Source organism: Saccopteryx bilineata, chromosome 5 (assembly GCF_036850765.1).
Source record: "Saccopteryx bilineata isolate mSacBil1 chromosome 5, mSacBil1_pri_phased_curated, whole genome shotgun sequence".
Taxonomy (NCBI): domain Eukaryota; kingdom Metazoa; phylum Chordata; class Mammalia; order Chiroptera; family Emballonuridae; genus Saccopteryx; species Saccopteryx bilineata.
The window spans coordinates 256,713,700-256,734,398 of NC_089494.1; the positions used below are offsets into that span (position 1 = coordinate 256,713,700).

General features: G+C 44.7%; 1 protein-coding gene across 1 annotated transcript in view; it reads right to left on the bottom strand.

The window, feature by feature from the left end:
- Positions 1–8,582, bottom strand: part of LOC136337601 (ADP-ribosyl cyclase/cyclic ADP-ribose hydrolase 1-like) — a 135,328-nt gene extending 126,746 nt beyond the window's left edge. The window contains exon 1 of the mRNA XM_066279034.1: positions 8,496–8,582. The gene's annotated coding sequence lies outside the window, so the exon portion shown is untranslated. The remainder of the gene's footprint in view (positions 1–8,495) is intronic.
- Between the last annotated feature and the right edge of the window lie 12,117 nt (positions 8,583–20,699).

Sequence of the window (20,699 nt, forward strand, 5' to 3'; positions counted from 1 at the left end):
GCTTAACTTCATTAGTCATTTTCAAATCGTTCAGATAATATCATCACATTTTAAAAATTGGAAATAGGGAATAAAGAAGACTGCTGTCCTTATATAAAAACCCAAATTCAGCCCTGGCCAGTTGGCTCAGTGGTAGAGCATTGGCCTGGCGTGCAGGAGTCCCGGGTTCGATTCCCAGCCAGGGCACACAGGAGAAGCACCCATCTGCTTCTCCACCCCTCCCCCTCTCCTTCCTCTCTGTCTCTCTCTTCCCTTCTCGCAGCCAAGGCTCCATTGGAGCAAAGTTTGCCCGGGTGCTGAGGATGGCTCTATGGATGCCGCAGGTGCTAGAATGGCTCTGGTTGCAACAGAGCAACGCCCCAGATGAGCAGAGCATCGCCCCCTGGTGGGCATGCTGGGAGGATCTCGGTCGGGCGCATGGGGGAGTCTGTCTGACTGCCTCTCCATTTCCAACTTCAGAAAAATACAAACAAACAAATCCAAATCTAAATACCATTAACATTTTGGTGTTTTATCTTGACCATCCTTTTTCTAAACTTTGACAGTTTGAAAAGTAGTTACAATAGCCCTGGCCAGGTAGCTTAGTTGGTCACAATGTTGTCCAGATCCACCAAGGTTGTGGGTTCGATCCCTGATCACAACACATTCAAGAATCAACCAATGAGACCAGGCGGTGGCGCAGTGGATAGAGCGTCGGACTGGGATGCGGAGGACCCAGGTTCGAGACTCCAAGGTCGCCAGCTTGAGCGCGAGCTGATCTGGTTTGAGCAAAAGCTCACCATCTTGGACCCAAGGTTGCTGGCTCAAGCAAGGAGTTACTCAGTCTGCTGAAGGCCCATGGTCAAGGCACATATGAGAGAGCAATCAATGAAAAACTAAGGTGTCACAACAAAAAACTAATGATTGAAGAATCAACCAATGAATGCATAAATGCATGGAAAAACAAAGCAATGTCTCTCTCCCCCCCCCCTTTCTTTAGGTCCAAAATAAATAAATTAAAAAAAATTTAAAGTACTTATAAACATATACTATTTGGTAATAGATACATGTTTCATATATATGTATATCTAAATATATAAATTAGGCTCTTTCCACTTCAGTCTGCATACGTGATCCCTGACCAACCACGTCTCCTCTCCCAGAACAGAGAACCCAGGCTCCAATCCTAACTCTCCGTGCCTTGGTAGCTCTTTGAGCATCTTATCCTGTGATCTCCCGCGTCTCAGGTTTGCTGTTAGCACCCGTGAGTATACTTATAAAACAAAGAGCCAACAACTTCCCTTGTAAAACCCTAAAAATAAGGTCCTCTGTCTTCACACCTCCCACTAGAAAGTCAGCTTTACGAGAATAAGGCCACTGCCCGTGTTTGTCCACCACTGAGCCCCTGGCACTGGCACCATGCCTGGTATGCAGTTAGCGCTCAAGTCAGGCGTGCAGATTGAACAACTCCGGCTGCCACAGTTCAGACCCAATGACTGCAGACCAAGTACCCACCAGGGATAGAGAAACGTATAGGTCCTGGGTCTAAGTCAAACTCAGCAGCTAAAAGCCAACCATCAGCAAGCATCTGTTGTCCATCTGCTGAGTAGTAAACCACGGTGTTCAAGGGAGAAGAGGACAGAGGCTACAATTAATCACGTAATTCTTTCTCCGCTTTCCACAAAGGTTGCGAACGTACTGAGTGTCAACGGCTTGTGCACGATACCCTACAACACTGTCATCATGTACACGCTTTCTGATTCCCATGTTCCATATGAAGACTCAGAGGCTCAGATTGGCCAAAGTTAGTTCACCAAGAGGGTTTTGAGCCCCAACAATCTTATTTCAAACCTGCCCAACGAACCCTACCTCTGTGACATTAGGCAATGGATACTTAATGGGCACCCAATATGCCTGGGTCCAGGGGTTGACAAGCTCAAACTTTTTTTTTAATTTTTTTTATTTATTTTAGAGAGGAGAGAGAAAGGGAGAGAGAGGGACAGAGAGGGAGAGAGAGAGGAGAGAGAGAGAGACAGAGAGAGAAGGTGGGGAGGAGCTGGAAGCATCGACTCCTATATGTGCCTTGACCAGGCAAGCCCAGGGTTTCAAACCGGCAACCTCAGCATTTCCAGGTCAACGCTTTATCCACTGTGCCACCAAAGATCAGGCAGGCTCAAACTTTTTACACAGGATTTATGGTTCAAAGTGGAAACTTTTAGAAACATGTTCTTGGCCGTGAGTCCATGACAGCTGTGAGCAGAGCATCTCTGGAACCTAGGGGTGGACCCGTTTGCTTGGAAACATGTTTTGTTCTCCTCACATCAGAGTACCATGACCAGCAGAAAGGCTGATAGATGTCGAATCTCAACAACCACAGAAAGTGTGCTCATTGATGTCAAACCAGCCACAGCCGGCAATCTGTTTTTCCTTTTTTCCTAGCTGTCTTGAAAGAAGGGAAGCTGTGTGATCTCTCCTCCCACATCCCGAAACTGAGCTTGCAGAACCCTGTATTCACTCTGTGGGCTGTACAGTCAATGAGACAGGGACTAACAGGACTTGAAGATTGCCTTGGAGTGCTTTAAGTCACTTGGGCTGCGGACCCTTCCCTGCGGTGCATGGCCTGCTGGTGTAGTCAGTCTGGGTAGAGACCTCAGTTCAGAGGAACTCAACTTCTCAGCCACATCCTCCGTGATGACTAACCTAGCCTACATATTGATGACCTTTCAGTTCTGTCCACTGTCACCACCTTCATCCAGGTATTCACTCTCCCTCAGCCTTCAGGTGACAGCCTAGATACCCTACGTCTTGGACCTCTTTCACAAACTTTCATGGCTGGTTACAAGCTTTTATCATGGGTTCCCATATGCATCCTCTGCTTCCTGATTTCTTTGAGGGGGGCAGGTTCTGCATTACCCTGTGCTCCACGCTAGACTGTGAATGGACACTAAAATATATTGATGAATATCATACTGTAATGCAAACCTTTTTCATTCTTTCATTCATGAATTATTTATCCATTCATGCATTAAATATTTGTTGAGGCCCTGGATGGTTGGCTCAGTGGTAGAGCGTCGGCCAGCCGTGCAGGAGTCCCGGGTTCAATTCCCGTCCAGGGCACACAGGAGAGGCACCCATTTGCTTCTCCACCCCTCCCCCTCTCCTTCCTCTCTGTCTCTCTCTTCCCCTCCCGCAGCGAGGCTCCATTGGAGCAAAGATGGCCCGGGCGTTGGGCATGGCTCTGTGGCCTCTGCCTTAGGCTCTGGAATGGCTCTGGATGCGACAGAGCGACACCCCAGATGGGCAGAGCATCGCCCACTGGTGGGCATGCCAGGTGGATCCGGTCAGGCGCATGCAGGAGTCTGTCTGACTGCCTCCCTGTTTCCAGCTTCGGAGAAATGAAAAAAAAAAAAAATTGTTGAGTGCCTACTTTGTTCCATGAACTGTGTTAGGACCTGGATAAACAGCAATTAAAACAAAAATAAGTACTTCTGGAGCCCATGTTCTAATGGGGAATATTATCTAATAAACAAGATAAATAAGGAAACCCTCGTGTATATGAAGTGATGGTAAAGCCTAAGAAACAAAATGGAATAAGGACTGGGGAGAGGATTGCCAAGTTGGAATGAGGTCTAGGAAGGTCTCACTGAGAAGGTGGCATTTGAGTAAAGATCTGAGGCAGCCACATGACATCAGGGTAGAATGGGCTCCAGTAGAGGGGAGAAAAGAGCAAGTGTTGGACATCTGGTGTGTTGACAGAAGGGCAGAGGCCACATCAGAGGTGTCTGGTGCAGAAGCAGCAAGGAGGAAGGAGGCTAGTGATGTCACTGCATGTGTTGGGGGCAGTGAGATTGGTGGGCAATCCTATTGCAGAAGAGTGACATTTCCTGGCTTGGCTTTACCAGGATCGCTCTGGCTGCTTGTTGAGAATAAACTGAAGTGGGCTGAGGGCAGGGGCAGGGAAATTATTTAGGAATCTATGGGCCGTAATCCAGACAAGAGAGAATGGTGGCTTGAACCACGTTGGCACCAGGAGAACTTGGTTAAATTCTAGATATATTTTCAAGGTAGAACTGAACGAATTCCTTTATTGGTAAAGAGAAAGTCAAAGACAAACCTGAAGATTTTAGCTTGAAGCAACTACAAGGTTGGAGATGTCATTAACTGAGCTGATGAAGACTATGAAAGAAGAATTATTGGAAGCACAGAAAGTTTGACATGCTCATTACATATCTAAAGGGCGACATCAAGGAGAAAAGACATCATGTCAGGCTTTACAAATACAATCTCCTTCAATCGCCGTAACAACCCCATGAGGTAGGGAGTATTCTTGGCCCCATTTTACATGGGGAGATGGGGACCCAGAGTGACCTATCCAAGTCCACCCAGCTAGTAGGTGGTGGAACTGGGGAACAGAGACTCAAACCCAAGCGGTGGGCTCGGGAACACATGCTCTGCTGAGCCACGCCCCTGTAGGCTGAGCAAACACACTTAGGCACACCCCACAGAACATCAGTCACTTAGGAAAATCTTTTCCATTAGCTCTGAGCCCATCACTGTGGCCTGGACTGTCTTGCTCTGATCAGATTAGGTCTCAACCTCCTGCTGCCTGAACTGGGGGGTGGAGCCACACCTGGGCTTAGAAGGGTGCAGGGGAAGTTTTCAGGAGGAAAATCAGGATCTTGTCACCCAAATAAGGGCAAATAGGTGCTGAATTTCAAGAACAGCAGACAATCCCTCTTATTGGCGTCAAATTTAGCCCACTCTTAGCAACTCGGGCAAAGTTTATCTATTAGTCATTTCACATATACATTTCAGACCACCCGGTACACTCCAAAATTCATGCCAAGATTTTCTTAACCGCTTTTCTTATGAAATGTTTACTTGATTCCTTGGGATGCTTGTGTTTTCTGTTCTTATATTCCAACACAAAGAGACTGAAGGTCAAATATCTCAGCTGGGGGAGGAACACATACTTGAATATCTAAGAGGCGACTGTTCAATGTGTTCCCAGCCTAGCGTTCTTCAGAGCAGGCTAACGACAAAACAAAGAGAAACTCAAAAGAAAGCCCCAAGTAGAATTCGTGCAAAATAAGGATACTAAATATCATTCCCTGTTTTTATTTTGCTTTGTTTTTTCAAATCAACTTACATTTTTAAAGCAGTTTGGGTTTTTTTTAGATTTTACTTATTGATTTCACAGATAAAAGAGGTGGGCAAGTGAGAAGTATCAACCATAGTAGCTTCACTTTAGTTGTTCATTGATTGCTTGACCGGGCAAACCCAGGGTTTTGAACTGGTGACTTCAGCGCTCCAGGTCGACACTCTAACCACTGCACCATCACAGGTCAGACTAGAGCAGTTTTAGAGCAGAAAGTAGAGTTCCCATATCCCCTGCCCCCAGGCTTGTGTCACCTCCCTCCTTATTGATGTTCTAGACCACAGCAGTACATTTGATACAATCGATGAACCTACATTGTCACATCACTGTCACCCAAAGTTTATAGTTAACATTAGGGCTCACCCTTGGCGTTGTACGTTGTATGAGCTTGGACAAATCTGGAACTGGGTGTATCCACCGCTGTGGTGAAATACAGGATAGTTCCCTGCCCCGGGCATCCACTGGTCTCACCTCTCACCCCTTCTTTCCCCTGACTTCTGGCAGCCACTGATCTACTTCCTTCCTTCCTGGTTCTGCTTCTCCAGAGTGTCAGACAGTCACAATCACACAGTGGTAGCCCTTTCAGATTGGCTTCTTTCACTCGGTAATCGGTGTGTGTCTCCTCCATGTGTTTTCGTGGTTGATTGCTCCTTTTAGCACTGAATACCATTCCCCTGTCTGACTGCACACAGTGCCTTTATCTGTTCTCTCTGAGGGACGTTTTGACTATTTTGTGTCGTTTCTGTGACTAAATTTCTTCCACTTGATAAATCTTAAAAATCTGCTTATTTTGCTAATTAGTAGTCAAAGCAAAGTTCAAAGTTATGTTTTAGAAAAATGTATCCCTTTTTGCAAATTACAGCTCTACAAATAATTTTTAAGTTATAATAACAATTTTGTGCTCATATGTAATTTTGAAAAGAAGACTGCGAAGATGAAAATAAAATTACTGAGAAATCACTCAGAAAAAATGTCATAAATATTAATAATTTGGTGATAGATCATTTTCTCAGAATTTATATTCTAGGATTTTAACTTTACGTTACATGATAAATATCTTACATGCCTTTGAATATTCTTTATAGATAGTATTTCTAATAATGCATCATCTTCCATAGTATGACCATGCCACAGTTTATTGCATCATTATTCTGATTTCAAATATTTCCAATATTTTGCTATGATATGATGATATACTAAAAAAACCTCTGGGCACATCTTTTATAACTTTCTTAAAATAAATTTTTGGAATTTGGATGAAAATATTATTACTGAAGTTAGAAGAAACAGGATGAAAATAAAAAAATTAAAATGGCAACATTCTAAAGCTATAATCATTAAAACTCATGCACACAAAAGTAGCTCAGCTCTTTATTGCATTAATTACTGAGAACATTACCAAGAATGTAGAGATAAGGTATTCCTTTTTCTTTTTAAAAATTCATTTATTAAATTGTTTTTTTTTTCAGATCAAAGATGTAATGCATGTCTTTTGTGAAATAATTTGAAAATATGCACCATTTACAAATTTTTACATATCTTTATCCTTTCAATCACATATATACCCATACAATATATAGTTGCATTCACGCACACACATAGAAATGCATAGTTTATGTTTAAGTTCTTGAACTCATTCACAGAAAAGCAAATGGCCTACAACCACCAAAATAATGTCACAGAAGTTGACTCATTCGTCCTGTACACATTCCAAAACTGCCTTGAGCCTGTGCTACATGCCCTGCTGTGGGCCAGATTCCAGGAATATGAAAGGCCTTCCAGACAAAGTGTCCGCCCCGTACAGGCCTATGGTCTATTCTGGAGGAGGAATTCCTGTTAACTGAAGATTGTTGATTGCTATGCAAGCCTGGGTACAGGTTCATAGGCAAAGAAGAGTGGCAGCAGGAGTGAGGGAACGGGGAATGAATTGAGTGAAGACCCGGTCAGGTCCTTGTTGTCACGTGTGTGGTTGCCTCGGGCTGCATGGAGGGGGTGAGGCGTGACTGCAGGTGGGAATAGGGTTTCTTTTTAAAGTAATGAGAATCTTCTAAACTTAGATTACATGGTAGCTGCAAACCTGTAAATATACTAAAAACCACTAAATTGTATTCTTCAAAAGAATGAATATTACGATATGTGAATTCTATACCTGTATGTATGTAGATGTATGGTACATGAGTTTATGGCATGTGAATTATATAGATTTAAACAACGAAGTTTTTTTAAACCCTGTCTTCATGTAGTTCCCATTCCCAGCACAGCTCCCTCCCCCATCTCCTGGCTCTGATGGGAAGACGGCCCATTTCCTATGTGATTTATTAAATGATAGCCACTTTGTCTCTGTATTTGTAACTCCTTCTGGGCCCAGGAACATTGTGTCCACAGGCTGATCTGTTTATATGCTGCTTGTTATCCCTTAGGAGGAGGAAGAGCAACAAAAGGAAAAACAAAGAAAGAGAAAGAAAGAAAGAAAGGAGGGAGGGAAGGAGGGAGGAAGGAAGGAAGGAAGGAAGGAAGGAAGGAAGGAAGGAAGGAAGGAAGGAAGGAAGGAAGGAAAGAGGAGGAAAGAACAAGAAAGGAAAAAGGAAGAAAAGGTGAAGCAAAGAAAGAGGAGGAAAAAAAGAGGAAACATTAACAGAGCATTAGTATGTGTCAAAAATACTAGGCTCTATATATATCATGTCATTAAATACTCAAAATAACCACCCATGATATAAATACTTGTAGATACTGTTATGATATCCATTTTACAGATTTAGAAACTGAGAATGATGGGCACGGAATTTTCAGAAGTAGCAGTGGTGAGGATTCATTCTATCTGTTAGATCTTGGACTGCACATCCATGGGGCAGGCTTCAGTTCCTTTGCCTAGACACCTGGGCAAGCCACTGGACCAGTGATGTAATTTGCATATTATTTCTGGCTCTTTTGCCCTCCCAGAGATTTGGAGCTTCCTCGTGTCCTGGAATGCACTAGTGGCAGACAGTTCTGTTGTACATAATTAAGAATCCTGACTGTGGCAGAGAGAAGTCAATTAACTAAAGACCCATAGGTAATGCGTGGTGAGTATGCGATTCACTCCCTGTCCACCTACTTCCAGGCACAGACTCTTGGCCACAATACCCTACAAAGGCATTGAGCTATGTGGCAACCCTAGGGCTTTTCATATTGTTTTTATTTTTGACCCATGTGTATGTACTGCCTTTCAGAAATAACATAAATATCGGCAAATATAACCTAAACCAAAAATAAATACTTATATTATAATAAGAGACCATTGAGAACAATACATGTGTCACACAGTGTCAGGCACACTTACCACATCATCCTCCAGTTCAGAAATAACAGAATTACTCACATGTTCACCTGCATCCTTTGCCGTTTTTTCGTGATCTAAACCCACACAGTGTGATGACAATATCCTTCCTCCTTCACTGGCCTCTTTGCAGCCACCCCAGGGGCCTTGAGAATGCAGGAAGTGCAAATGTTTATCTTATGACCCACATCAGACCCACAGACATATTTGGAAATTCAGAAATATTTCCAAGGTAAACATAGCCATTTCCCTGGGTCCGTTAAGGACAGAGTTCACAGTGGGGACACAGGAACACCAACAACCTCAAATTCAGTGGCTCTTGAAACCTTTTTTCTGTTTCTGTGTGTCCTCATGGGAGTGTTACATCTCTCTGGGCAGACTTCCCGCGACCCTGTGGCATCTGTCAGGGTTCTTTTTCCTTGCTCAGTCCCCACTGGTGATTTAACTGAAGAAGCCCCACCTCCTAATACCGCCATCTCTGGGGGTCAGGATTTCAGTCTGTGAGCTAGGAAGGGGCGATGCACAAACATTCCAACCACAGCATTTTCCTAGCTGGCTCCCTCCTGGCAGGGTCACCTCACACCTGCTTAATTCATTGACTAAAGGTCACTGCTCCCCTCGGGGTGACTTTTCCGAGAGACTCTTTCCTTTCAGATTCCAGTAGCCACTTCATCTGTTTGTCTCCTCAGGCTTTAGTACATTCTTGCATATTATCACCTTGTTAAACCCTCCTCAACTGATCCTAATTTGAGTGTGGCGACTGGCCCTGCCTACAGGGCAGTTAGATTTTCTTTTATGAAAATTAATGAACGTAAATCTCATTTAAAAGGGAGTCAGGAAGGCCTGAAGGGAGAACTCTCCTCACAGCTTCCCGTGGGCTGGCCAGATGACGGTACCTACCCCAGATTTTCTCCTTGCCCAGCAACAACCTCTGCCAATGAGAAACTGCTACATCCCAGCCAATGAGAAGTCACCACAACTCTAAACTCTACGCCTTCTAATAGACTTTTATTCAAAATAATATTGATTATCAACTGTAATGGGTGGGGGGACCATTCCAACTTCCTCCTTTCCTCTGTAAAAGAAAGTTCCACTTGTTTGTTCTCCAGACTCCCCGTGGTTCACCATAGTTTGCATACCCTGGTTTGCAACTCCTCTGCTATTCCAGAATAAACTCTTTTTCCTGATAAAATAACTGGCTACTTTATTTTTAAGGTTGACATCATTGTTTTCCATGACCACATCGCTGGAACTCCCCAGCTGTGCTGTGGCTGGTCACTCTGTGATGGCTGGTCACTCTGTGATAGCTGGTCACTCTGTGATAGCTGGTCACTCTGTGATGGCTGGGTGCCCCCACAAAGCTCTGTGACTCTGGCTCTCACGGTGCTCTTTCTCTTTAAAAGCTTCGCCCAGCAGAGGAAGATGCTGTTAATAATTATACAGGGACAAAGGATACCAACTGGCACTGGCACAGGCCAACCAAGATGTTTGGTCTCTACACACATGACCAATCTCCACTACACATATGACAACGACCATCTAATTCTTCTCCACTTCCTAAAACCCTTTTGTTATCTATCAGTTTCTCCTCCAGATGGACTTCCGTAGCTCCGTGGCATCAGCCCAGAGGTATCTGAACCCCAGAGAGAGACATTGCTTTCTTTTTAATTGAATGTATTACGGTTACGCTGGTTTGCAAAACCATACAGGTGTCAAGTGTGCAACTCAATGAAACTTCATCTGCTTTGCGCACCCATTGTCCAGAGCAGCGTCTCCTTCCGTCCTCACTTCCACATCCCCTTTGCCCACCTCCACCTACTCTCCAGCAAAGATACTGCCCCCCTCCCCCGTGTTCTTCTTTCCCAAGATTGCTGAGGCTGTTGGGGGCCTTGTGTGGTTCTGTATAAATTTTTGGAACATTTGTGCTAGATCTGAGATAGACACAGCTTTGAGAAAAGCTGTAATATCTGCAATCTGACATTCTAGAAGAGAACGCTGTGATGTGCTTTGGAGACGACATTACATTAAAGACATAGAGGCGGAAGGTGACACACTTCCAGACGGAACTACCAGGTCGGCACTTTGCCTCTTAGAGATTTCCATTTGGTTGATATCCTCACCCAGAGTGTGGGGCATCTACTGCTGTGGCCAGAGGCTCTTTCCAGTGGGACTCTAATGGCTCTTCCTCTCATTCAGAGAAAATGAGTGACATATATTTATCATGTTAATGTGAGTTATAGATAGCTTAAGAGTGAAGAAAGAAAAATGTTTTCTTCAGTTTGAAAAACAAAACATTAAAGAACAAGCAATATCGTTCAGAAGCAGAAAAAGACCACAGGTCTGTGGTGGCCTGGACGACCCACCCAGCTGGGCCCCCTCCCTTCCCTGACACTGGTCCCCCGTCCCGGGTCCTCGCTGGTCCTGGACATGCAGGGCCTTTGCTTCCACTGCTTCTTCTGCCCGCAGTGCTCTGCCCACGATGTCAGCTCGGCTGGTCCCTCCACAGTGTCCTCTTCCCCGGGACTCCTGTCTGGACCTCCTTATTTAATACCAGAGCCCCAGCCCAGAAGCAACCAGAAGGAACTGGTCTTAGAGGAGCTAGTTTGGGTGGATCTTACATTTCCTCAAGAAGCCAAAGATGTTCCAAATTACCCTTGGCAAGGCTGTGCCAACAGGGAGGAGGTGAACCAGCTGGCAGGGCAGAGAGTAAGTGGAACTCTGAGGAGGGGTCTCGGGGAGGTTCTCGTGGGAAGACAGGGTCGCTCTCATCAGAGAGGCCTCAAAAGCAGCTGCTCCCAGCCCCTGATATCAGCTTCCAATCAGACCAACTTCTCCAGAAACACGGACTGGGGATCAAGTGCTGCACTGCAGCCCCGGGGGGACTCCTTCCTGCTGGGGGCTCAGGGAGGGGGGTGGGGTAGGGGCAGGGAGAGCAGTCTCAGGGCCCTGCAGACCCTCTCGGAACCGGGAGACCAAGCACCCACCTGTCCGCGACCTCAGAGCCCCGATTTCAGGTGCTTCCTTCCCAGCAGCGGGACTGGTCTACACTAGGGGAATAACTCACCTGTGAAACCGCATCAACCCTATGTCTCTTCTTTAAACAACCTTTAAAGATAGTAAATATTCCTGACAGTATTAAACTTTAATTTAAATCCTTTTCTTCTTCTTCTTTTTATTATTATTATTAATTTTGAGAGAGGACAGAGAGAGAGAGAGAAGGGGGAGGGAGGAGCAGGAAGCATCAACTCCCATATGAGCCTTGACCAGGAAAGCCCATGATTTTGAACCGGCGACCTCAGCGTTTCCAGGTCGATGCTTTATCCACTGCGCCACCACAGGTCAGGCTAAATCCTTTTCTTCTTAAACCAAATGTTTTCTTCCTGTACAGAGAGGGTAACACCCTGTCCAGCGGAGATTCCCTTGATCACGTCCACTTCCCTTACAGAAGGGTAACTAATGCCAGTTTTCCGAGCTTCTCCGTGCCTGCTGTTCCTCAGAGATAATGGTTAAGAGAGCAAATTTTATGCCGTGTATATTTTATTATAATAAATATAAGAAAAAGACAATAATCGGCTCAAGGTCATCCTTGTGCCACCCAGGCCTATTTGGCGTCTGTCAAGGGTGGGGATTTCTTCTGTGCTGAGCCAGCAGGATTCTGCGTTAGGACTAGACTAAACAGAACCAGGACAGAGCCCCAGGCTGGGGCCTCAAGAGCTGACCATGCGGTTTCACAAATGAGTTATTCCCCCAGTGTAGACCAGTGCCACTACCCGGGAGGAAGCGCCTGGAATCGGGGCTCTGAGGTTGAGGACAGGTGGGTGAGGAGCCACTGAGCCACTTCACCCGCAGGTGTTGTAAAGTACCAAAGGCTACAGAATTAATATTAATATTTTGGGAGGCTTGAAGAACATTTTATTAATTTGGGTTAAGGTGTGCAGAGAAATTGTGAGAATAGTCTCTGTACTGTGTGATTGGCATGACCAGGATGGCCCTTGGCATTGTATTGTAAATGCAAAGGGAAGGAAAACATGGATCCCCAGACATTCCACCACACCTATGGGGAAAGGGGTGAATGGCCAGCCAGGTGCAGGGAGAGAAAAGCCAAAAATAAACCTTTTCTTATAACTATGAGCCATTTGCGGGCATTTGTCCCCACGGAAACTACCTCTCCTATGTAAATGCGTGTAGATAATACGTGTGACTCTGGACAGAGAGATAGCAGATGAACACTAGATAATATAGGAATGCCTTTTAATATGTAAAAGATATCTTTCTGCCATTGTGTTGACTTGTAAATTTTGTTTTCAACAAAAGGATGTATGGCTTGCAAATTGAACATGGTCCTATCATGTTAAAGGACATATGACTATAACCAATAGTGGTAAAGGGCTCCTAATTACAATTTTTGCTCTGTACTTCCCACTTACAAAACTATAAAAACTAGGTAGAACAAAGGGCTGGCGCGCTCCCCTGTCAGAGTTGCCGCCGCTTGGCCAAGCTAGACAATAAAGGTTTGATGTGTAACCGATGGACCTTGTTCGTGTCTTCAATGTTTCGGGTCCCTCCGGATTAGGCTTAACAGTGGGTGCTTGGTCTCCTGGGTTCTGAAAGGGTCTGTAGGGCCCTGAGACTGCTCTCCCTGCCCCCACCCCATCCCCCTCCCTGAGCCCCCAGCAGTAAGGAGTCCCCCCGGGTTGCAGCGCAGCACTTGATCCCCAGTCTGGGTTTCTGGAGGCTACAGCCAGGATTCACACTGACTGGTCAGTAATGAAAATCTCTGCCTTCAACCCTGCAATGAACATATGTTGCTGGTGATTCAATGAGTGCATACATGTAAACAACTCTCTACCCAGCACCTGGTAACCACTCTAAAATAGACCATGAGTAAATAATATAAACCATGGGAGAGCAATAGAAGCCATCTGGAAGCACCACAATGAGACCGCTCACCTCTAAGGAACAAAATTTGGCAAGAAACTTTCACTGATTATATTCCTTACTGTTCTGTAGTTAAAGAAGATACATTAATTAGAGCTTTCACCTAGAAAGAGGAGGAGGAGGAGCAGCTACAACTGAGGGTGATGATCCTGGTGGATAGTCACTGTGTGGTAGTCTGGTAGGCAGTCAGACAAGAGGCACTGGACACAGAAGGTCACCACTTCAGGTGCCTAGCAACCGGGAAACCCGGGAAAACAAGGATCTTGTCCCGCAGTAACCCTTCCTCCCCGAGCATGTCACTGGTCATGCGGTTCAGACCAGGTCATTTGCCTCCGCTGACCTTCCGTCCCCTGGCATGCCACTGGCTGTGCAGAAGACCCCCTTGGAAAAGGAATGAGGAACCAAAGCATGCCTCCTGTGACTTCCACATGGGCTCTTGCACAGCTGCTCCCTCAAGCGTTAACCCCTAAAGGTAACATCTGGGTCTTGGTTGTATTTCAGCTCTAGACCCAGAAAAGCAGCAAAACCAGACAAGCGATTCCCTAGCTGAACTCACGACCCACTGCGATGACGAGTGACCTGGGGTTGACCAATCACTGGAGACTACAGCCCCAGAAGGACAACCTGGAAAGCTGGTGAATAGTCTACTGCGATCCTCCCCCGGACCTCCCTGCCTTCAAAACGCCTCCAGACAAAGGACTCAGTATCTCTCTCTCTCTCTCTCTCTCTCTCTCTCTCTCTCTCTCTCTCCTGTGCCTTCCCCACCACCACCCTCAGGAACATTTTTCTTGTCTCTCTCTTTCTCCTAAGCTCCAAGAGCCTTTCTTTTGCCTCTGTGACTTGTTTGTTGAAACCATTTTTTCTATGACTCACCTTTTCTATCTCTGTGACTTTTTTTTATTGATTTTAGAGAGACAGGAGGGGAGAGAGAGAGAGACAGGAGGGGAGAGAGAGAGACAGGAGGGGAGAGAGAGAGAGACAGGAGGGGAGAGAGAGAGAGACAGGCGGGGAGAGAGAGAGACAGGAGGGGAGAGAGAGAGAGAGAGGGAGGGAGGGAGGAGAGTGAGAAGCATCAACTATTGGTTGCTTCACTTTACTTGTTTATTGATTGCTTCTTGTATGTGCCTTGATGGGGGGCTCAAGTCGAACCAGTGACCCCTTGCTCAAGCCAGAGGCCTTGGGCTCAAGCCAGTAACCTTTGGACTCAAACCAGCACCTTAGGATCATGTTAATGATCCCACACTCAAGCTGATGAGCCAGAGCTCAGGGTTTCAAGCCTGAGACCTCAGTGTTTCGAACCGAGAACCTCCTCATTCCAGGTCAACACTCTATCCACTGCACCACCACCAGTCAGGTAGCCTCTGTGACCTCCTAATTAAATTTTCTCTTATAGTGTGAGTGTTGGCTCTGAATTCTTTCTTAGCCAGAACCCAAGGACCAAGGTTGCTGAACTGAGAGTCAGTGTGACTCCACCAGTTGAACACCTGGTGCCATTTTGCTGCCAACAGAGGGTGCTGCGTGGTAGTGAAGGATACAAGCTCTAGTGTCACTTCTGAGGGTTTCCATCCTGGCTCCCTGCTTTCCTAGACCTGATAGCTTGGTGAATTATTTTCCCACTTCCTGTCCCTGAATTTTCTCATTCTAAAGTGAGGGTGGGATATTATTATAACTTGTAAATTATGTTGGGAGACTCAAATGAGGGAATGCGTAGAGGTGCCACAGTAAACACTCTGTCACTGCTGGCCAACACTGTCATCTCTGATCTCTTAGCACATGCACAAGACCAGGAGGTGGATGTTTTAAATACGAGGACTGGGATTTTTATACCAATAAAACTGGGATCATAAGACTGCGATTAATATTCAGCTGGGTTTGTTGTGTTGTTTCACTGTGTTTTGGTGTTTGGGTTTTTGTTTATTTGTTTGCTTGCTTGCTTCTTTATAGTTTTTGGTTGGTTTTTCAAATGCATGCAAAAGTAGAGAGATTCGTTGCCTTTAATCCTGCTTAAACAGTTACCAATATGTGACCAATCTTTAAAATTGAATTTTGTTCCCTCTAAATTAGGAAATAGATGTGGTGAGATGATATGACTTGCCCTAATTGGTGAGTGAAATAATTGATTGTGACAAGTCAATAATTTATTGTGACAAGTCACTTGGCGAGAAGTACACATGGTTTTATTTTTTAATTTATCACTTCTTTAAGAAATCTGAAATAGCTCAACTGTCCTGAGAGTTAGCGTGTGTGGACTTTTGACTCATACTGTAGTTCATGGTGGACTACATGATAATTCTCTCTGGATCTTCACAGTCCGATGCAAATGTAGTGTGAGCCATGTAAATTTACATGCAGGATGTAATTTTATATCTAAGAAGTAATTTGCAATATTTCTAGTAGCCATATTTTTTTAGAAGCAAAAAGAAACAGGTGCAAATAATTTCAATAACGTATTTCTTTTCAATCAACCTATCCAAAACATGATTTCAACATATAATGAATATAAACATTATTCATCTAATAGTTTACATTCTTTTTTCCTTGTAGTAAGTTCTTGACGTGTGGTGTTTATTTTACACTTAGAGCACATCTCCACTGGGACTAGTTAGTCACTAGTCACTACCATACCGAACAGCACAGGTCCGGATAGAAGTTCCGTGCGGTTAACATCTATAGCTCCTGCTTCCTGTCCTCTCATATACAACGGCCAAACATCCCTCTAGTTCTGAGCAGAGACACACATTAAAAGTCTTCTGCCGCATCCTGCGCTACTAGTCTATTCCAGGGTCCTGAGCGGGAAATAGTACGGAATTGAGTTAAAGATAGAGACTTAAAGATATATACATATGGGTTCAGGAGGAAACCATAGCTCCTTGCCAACAGTCACTACTGTTTTTGAGCCACAGAAACATGGCTGCCCCCAGAAAAACATCCATCTTTATTCCTGGGTAATGTGGTCCATTAGCAATTCAATTAAGTTTCCAAGGCAACTCAAAGACAACCCCCACCATAATGGTCAGTCTAACTTTACACCAAGAAGAAACTTGATTCCAGTCCTTCCGGAAACATGGATGGGCAGAACAAGCAGAGAAGCACAGCCCTTTGTTAATTTAATTAGGCAGGTGAGGTGGGTGGACGGACCCAACACTTCTGTCCCCTAGATATCCAAACTGCAAAATACCCTGTTTATTCTTTGGTCCCCAATAGTCTTCCATTGGAAAGGGGGGAGGAGGTACATTGTTACATTTTTTTTTTTTTGCTAGTAAACACCACATCTGATCCTTTTTTTTTTTTTTTTTTTTTTTGTCAGCAAAAAATATATATACCTTTTGGTGTGCCACAGAATTTTAGTAATTAGTTTATGTGTGACGGGAAAAAGGTGAAAAGGCTGGGCTGAGGGGAGGAGGGTGCCTTGTTGTAAAGTGCCAAAAGCTACAGAATTAATATCAATATTTTAGGAAATGTAAAGAACATTTGATTAATTTGGGCTAGGCATGCAGAAAGATTTGGTAAGTGTGATCTCTATGCTTGTGTGATTAGCATAAGACCAAGATGGCATTGCGTTGTAAATGCAGAAAGAGGAAGGAGGCTTGGATTCCCTGACCTTCCCCTATACCTATGGGGAAGGGTCAATGTCTAGCCAGGTGTAGGGAGAAAAGAATTAAATCTTTTCTTGGGCTACTGGATCATTTGCAGGCATTTGTTCCCGTGGAAACCACCCTTCCGCTCCTGAAAGCATGTAGTTAATAATTATATAGTATCTCTAAACAAAAGGTATAAACTTACACCGTGATGTCAGGTTTTCTTTCCTCCCATGTATAATTAGAAGTATATAAACAACCCCTGAACTGTTTTTGGGGTCTGCACAATTTGGGTCTGTTGCCCTGTGTCAGCCATATGCAGCTGGCATATTTAATAAATTTCCTCCTTTAATAGAACTTTTCAAAAACTTATTTGGACTACGTGCCTCTACGAATACCCGCGGATTTGTGAATTTAGTTACTTTACAACATTTGGCGCCCACACGGGGCCTACTGTGTTTCGTGTCACTGGGTAGAGGCACCCCGAATCGGACAGACTCCATGGGGAGCTGCCTGGGGCCCACTTGAGAACTGTGGAGAGGCGCCCCCTGAGACTTCCGGGGCTCCCGGTCCTCCTGTGGGGTTCAGACAGTTCCCTGGTAGACACCCCCGGTTCCCAAATTTTACAATTTGGACTATTCGGCAGAGAAATAAAGGAGGTAAAAAAAAAAACAACTCTTTCTGCTTTGTTGAATTTTTCTGGCTTTCCTCTGAATACTTGCTTTCACTTTTTGTCTGAGACTGGTACTGGTCAAATTGGTTTAGGACCAGAATGTAGGCAATTTGGGAGGCCTCACCGAGTTGTGACTCGGGGAATGTAGAACCCCGGTGATGTAAGTAGGGCCTTCAAAACTGCTCTGCTGAGATGTAGGTGAAGTCAGCTTTCTGACATTACCGAGTTGAATCTAGTCCCACTGTGGACTCTCCAAAGACCAAGACGTCGGTCGGAGATCTGTTGGTCTTGATTAGGATTCTCTGGGATGCATTTAGTTGTACTCTGGAAGGACAGTTAGTAGGCGCTGAAAGTGACTGGGTCCATAAGCTTCTCTCACGATTTTGTGCTTGCACATTTATATATTTCTTGAGAAAAATAATTAAAGGGGATTGAGTAGAGACCCCGAACTTCCAGAGGCAGCCAGTTGTGTTATGCTCCCAGAAAAACCTAAGTGTAAAGCCAGTGGCCAAGGCTACCATCAGAGCAGCCCAGCTCATGCAGGTTCGCATTGAATTCGGACAGTCGGTAAAGAAACAATGGAGCCAAAAACTGGTGGGCCATAGTCTTTAATTCTAGCTTGCACCCGGCGGGCAAGTAAAAAAAATACACACTGGGTTCCAAAACCCACTCACATTCAGTGCTCACAAAGCCACTGACTTATCCGAGTTTCCTAGAATCAAAGGTTTCTAGCTCACAGCCTTATTCTCCTCAGTTCCCCATCTCCTTCCTTATCCCAGATACAAACTCTGTACAAACTGGCATCTCACTCAGCACTCCGCCATCTTGGCTGCTTCTCCTGGCCACATGGCCTCTTTCTGCTCTCTGCTCTGCTCCCTCTGCTCTCTCATGCTAATCATCCCAGGAACCAAGAGCCCAAACTCTCATTCTGCCCCCATTTTATATTGTAGCTTCACAACCTCTAATCTAATATACAAAATAGGGAAGTCTCTAATACAAAGTCACTTCTCTGAGGCATGATTGGATTGTACCACCCCACATCAAAAAGGGTGGGAAAGGCTTAATCCCAAAACCAAGCCCCAGGCTACAAGGATTCTCAACACACATTAATATCACCTGGGCAACGGCCTCCACGTGGGCAGCGCCATTTTTAACAAAGTGAGCATAATACATTTTATCTGCCCAACACTGAGCAATGACACCTTTGTATTTGTCGAGATCTTATTCTTCTTTGTTCTCCTTCCTTTTGTCTAAAATACCTGGGTTTAAAGTTTAAAGTCCCTGCAGAACGCGGCCTGAGTACACCTGAGAGGCCACGAGGGAAGCCCTTCCCTCGTCTATGAAAGCGTGCTTGTGTGTGGTTGTGTGTAAGTCCTTTGTTTAATGTCTAAACGTGTCTGTTTTAAGGCCTGTTTGAGTCTTTTGTGTTAAAATTGGAAGCTTCTGACTAAAAAAGCAGTCTTAAGTAGCAAACTATTATTCTCTTTGTTCTCAAATTAGCTTTGGGGCGCCCTGCTAGGTTCCTCCCCTTGTCTTGTGTAATAATTAATATCTCTATAGTCAAACCCTCTTATTCCGGGTGCTGGTTAATTATCTGTTTTATCTTTCTTGACAGTGCACTAATTCTTAGATTCTCCTGAAACAAGTTTCAGTTTTGTAAAAAGTAATAGCAACCAGGAATTCTAATCCCTGGATAATAAAGACAGTCTGGAACATAGTAATTGGGAACCCAGGTTGTCCTGATCAGTTTCCATATATTGATCAGTGGCTAAATTCAATAATGAATCCACCACAGTGGCTTAAAGCATGCTCAATACAAAACGGGTGCCGCGTCCTCTTGGTCATGCAAAATTTGCGTGAAAAAACAGGAAGAAAGAATAACTAAAGCAATAGTAGCAGCATTCCAAGAGACAAACTCTTCTTCTAAGGATAAGGGACCCTCGGAGGAGGAAGGAGAGTTCTCCGAGGCACGTGAGGACATAGCTGCCCTGGAGAAGGATTATGAGAAAATCAATGTAAATCCTGGAAAAAGAAAGAATTCAAAAAAGAATAGGACTAAGCTAGAAAAGAATCAATGCGCATATTGTAAGGAAATGGCCATTGGAAAATTAAATGTCCCATATTACAAGCAGCTGAGGGCCGAGAGGGTGTTGGGTCTTCTATAACAGTGGTCCCCAACCTTTTTTGGGCCACGGACTGGTTTAATGTCAGAAAATATTTTCACAGACCGGCCTTTAGGGTGGGACGGATAAATGTATCACGTGACCGAGACAAGCATCAAGAGCAGGGGTCCTCAAACTTTTTACACAGGGGCCAGTTCACTGTCTCTCAGACCGTTGGAGGGCCGGATTATAAAAAAAACTATGAACAAATCCCTATGCACACTGCACATATCTCATTTTAAAGTAAAAAAATAAAACGGAGACAAATACAATATTTAAAATAAAGAACAAGTAAATTTAAATCAACAAACTGACCAGTATTTCAATGGGAACTATGGACCTGCTTTTGGCTAATGAGATGGTCAATGTCAGGTTCCATATTTGTCACTGCTAGCCCTACAAGTGATATGACGTGCTTCTGGAGCCGTAACGCGTGCGTCCTGTGTCACCAGAAGTAGTACTGTACGTGAGCGACTCAGCGCTTTGCGGCGCTGCCACATACAGTACTCTAGGAGCACAGGATGCGGATGCTCCTCTCACTGACCACCAATGAAAGAGGTGCCCTTTCCAGAAGTGCGGAGGGGGCCGGGTAAATGGCCTCAGGGGGCCGCATGCGGCCCGCAGGCCGTAGTTTGGGGACCCCTGGTCAAGAGTGAGTCTTAGACGGATGTAACAGGGAATCTGGTCATTTTTTAAAAATAAAACATCGTTCAGACTTAAATATAAATAAAACGAAAATAATGTAAGTTATTTATTCTTTCTCTGTGGACCATTACCAGTACCGGTCCGCAGCCCCGGGGGTTGGGGACCACTGCACTATAAGCCTCTCAGTTACCTAGAAAACATGGAGTTCATAAGGAAGACCCACAGCACTAACTATAATGGTAAAAACTGT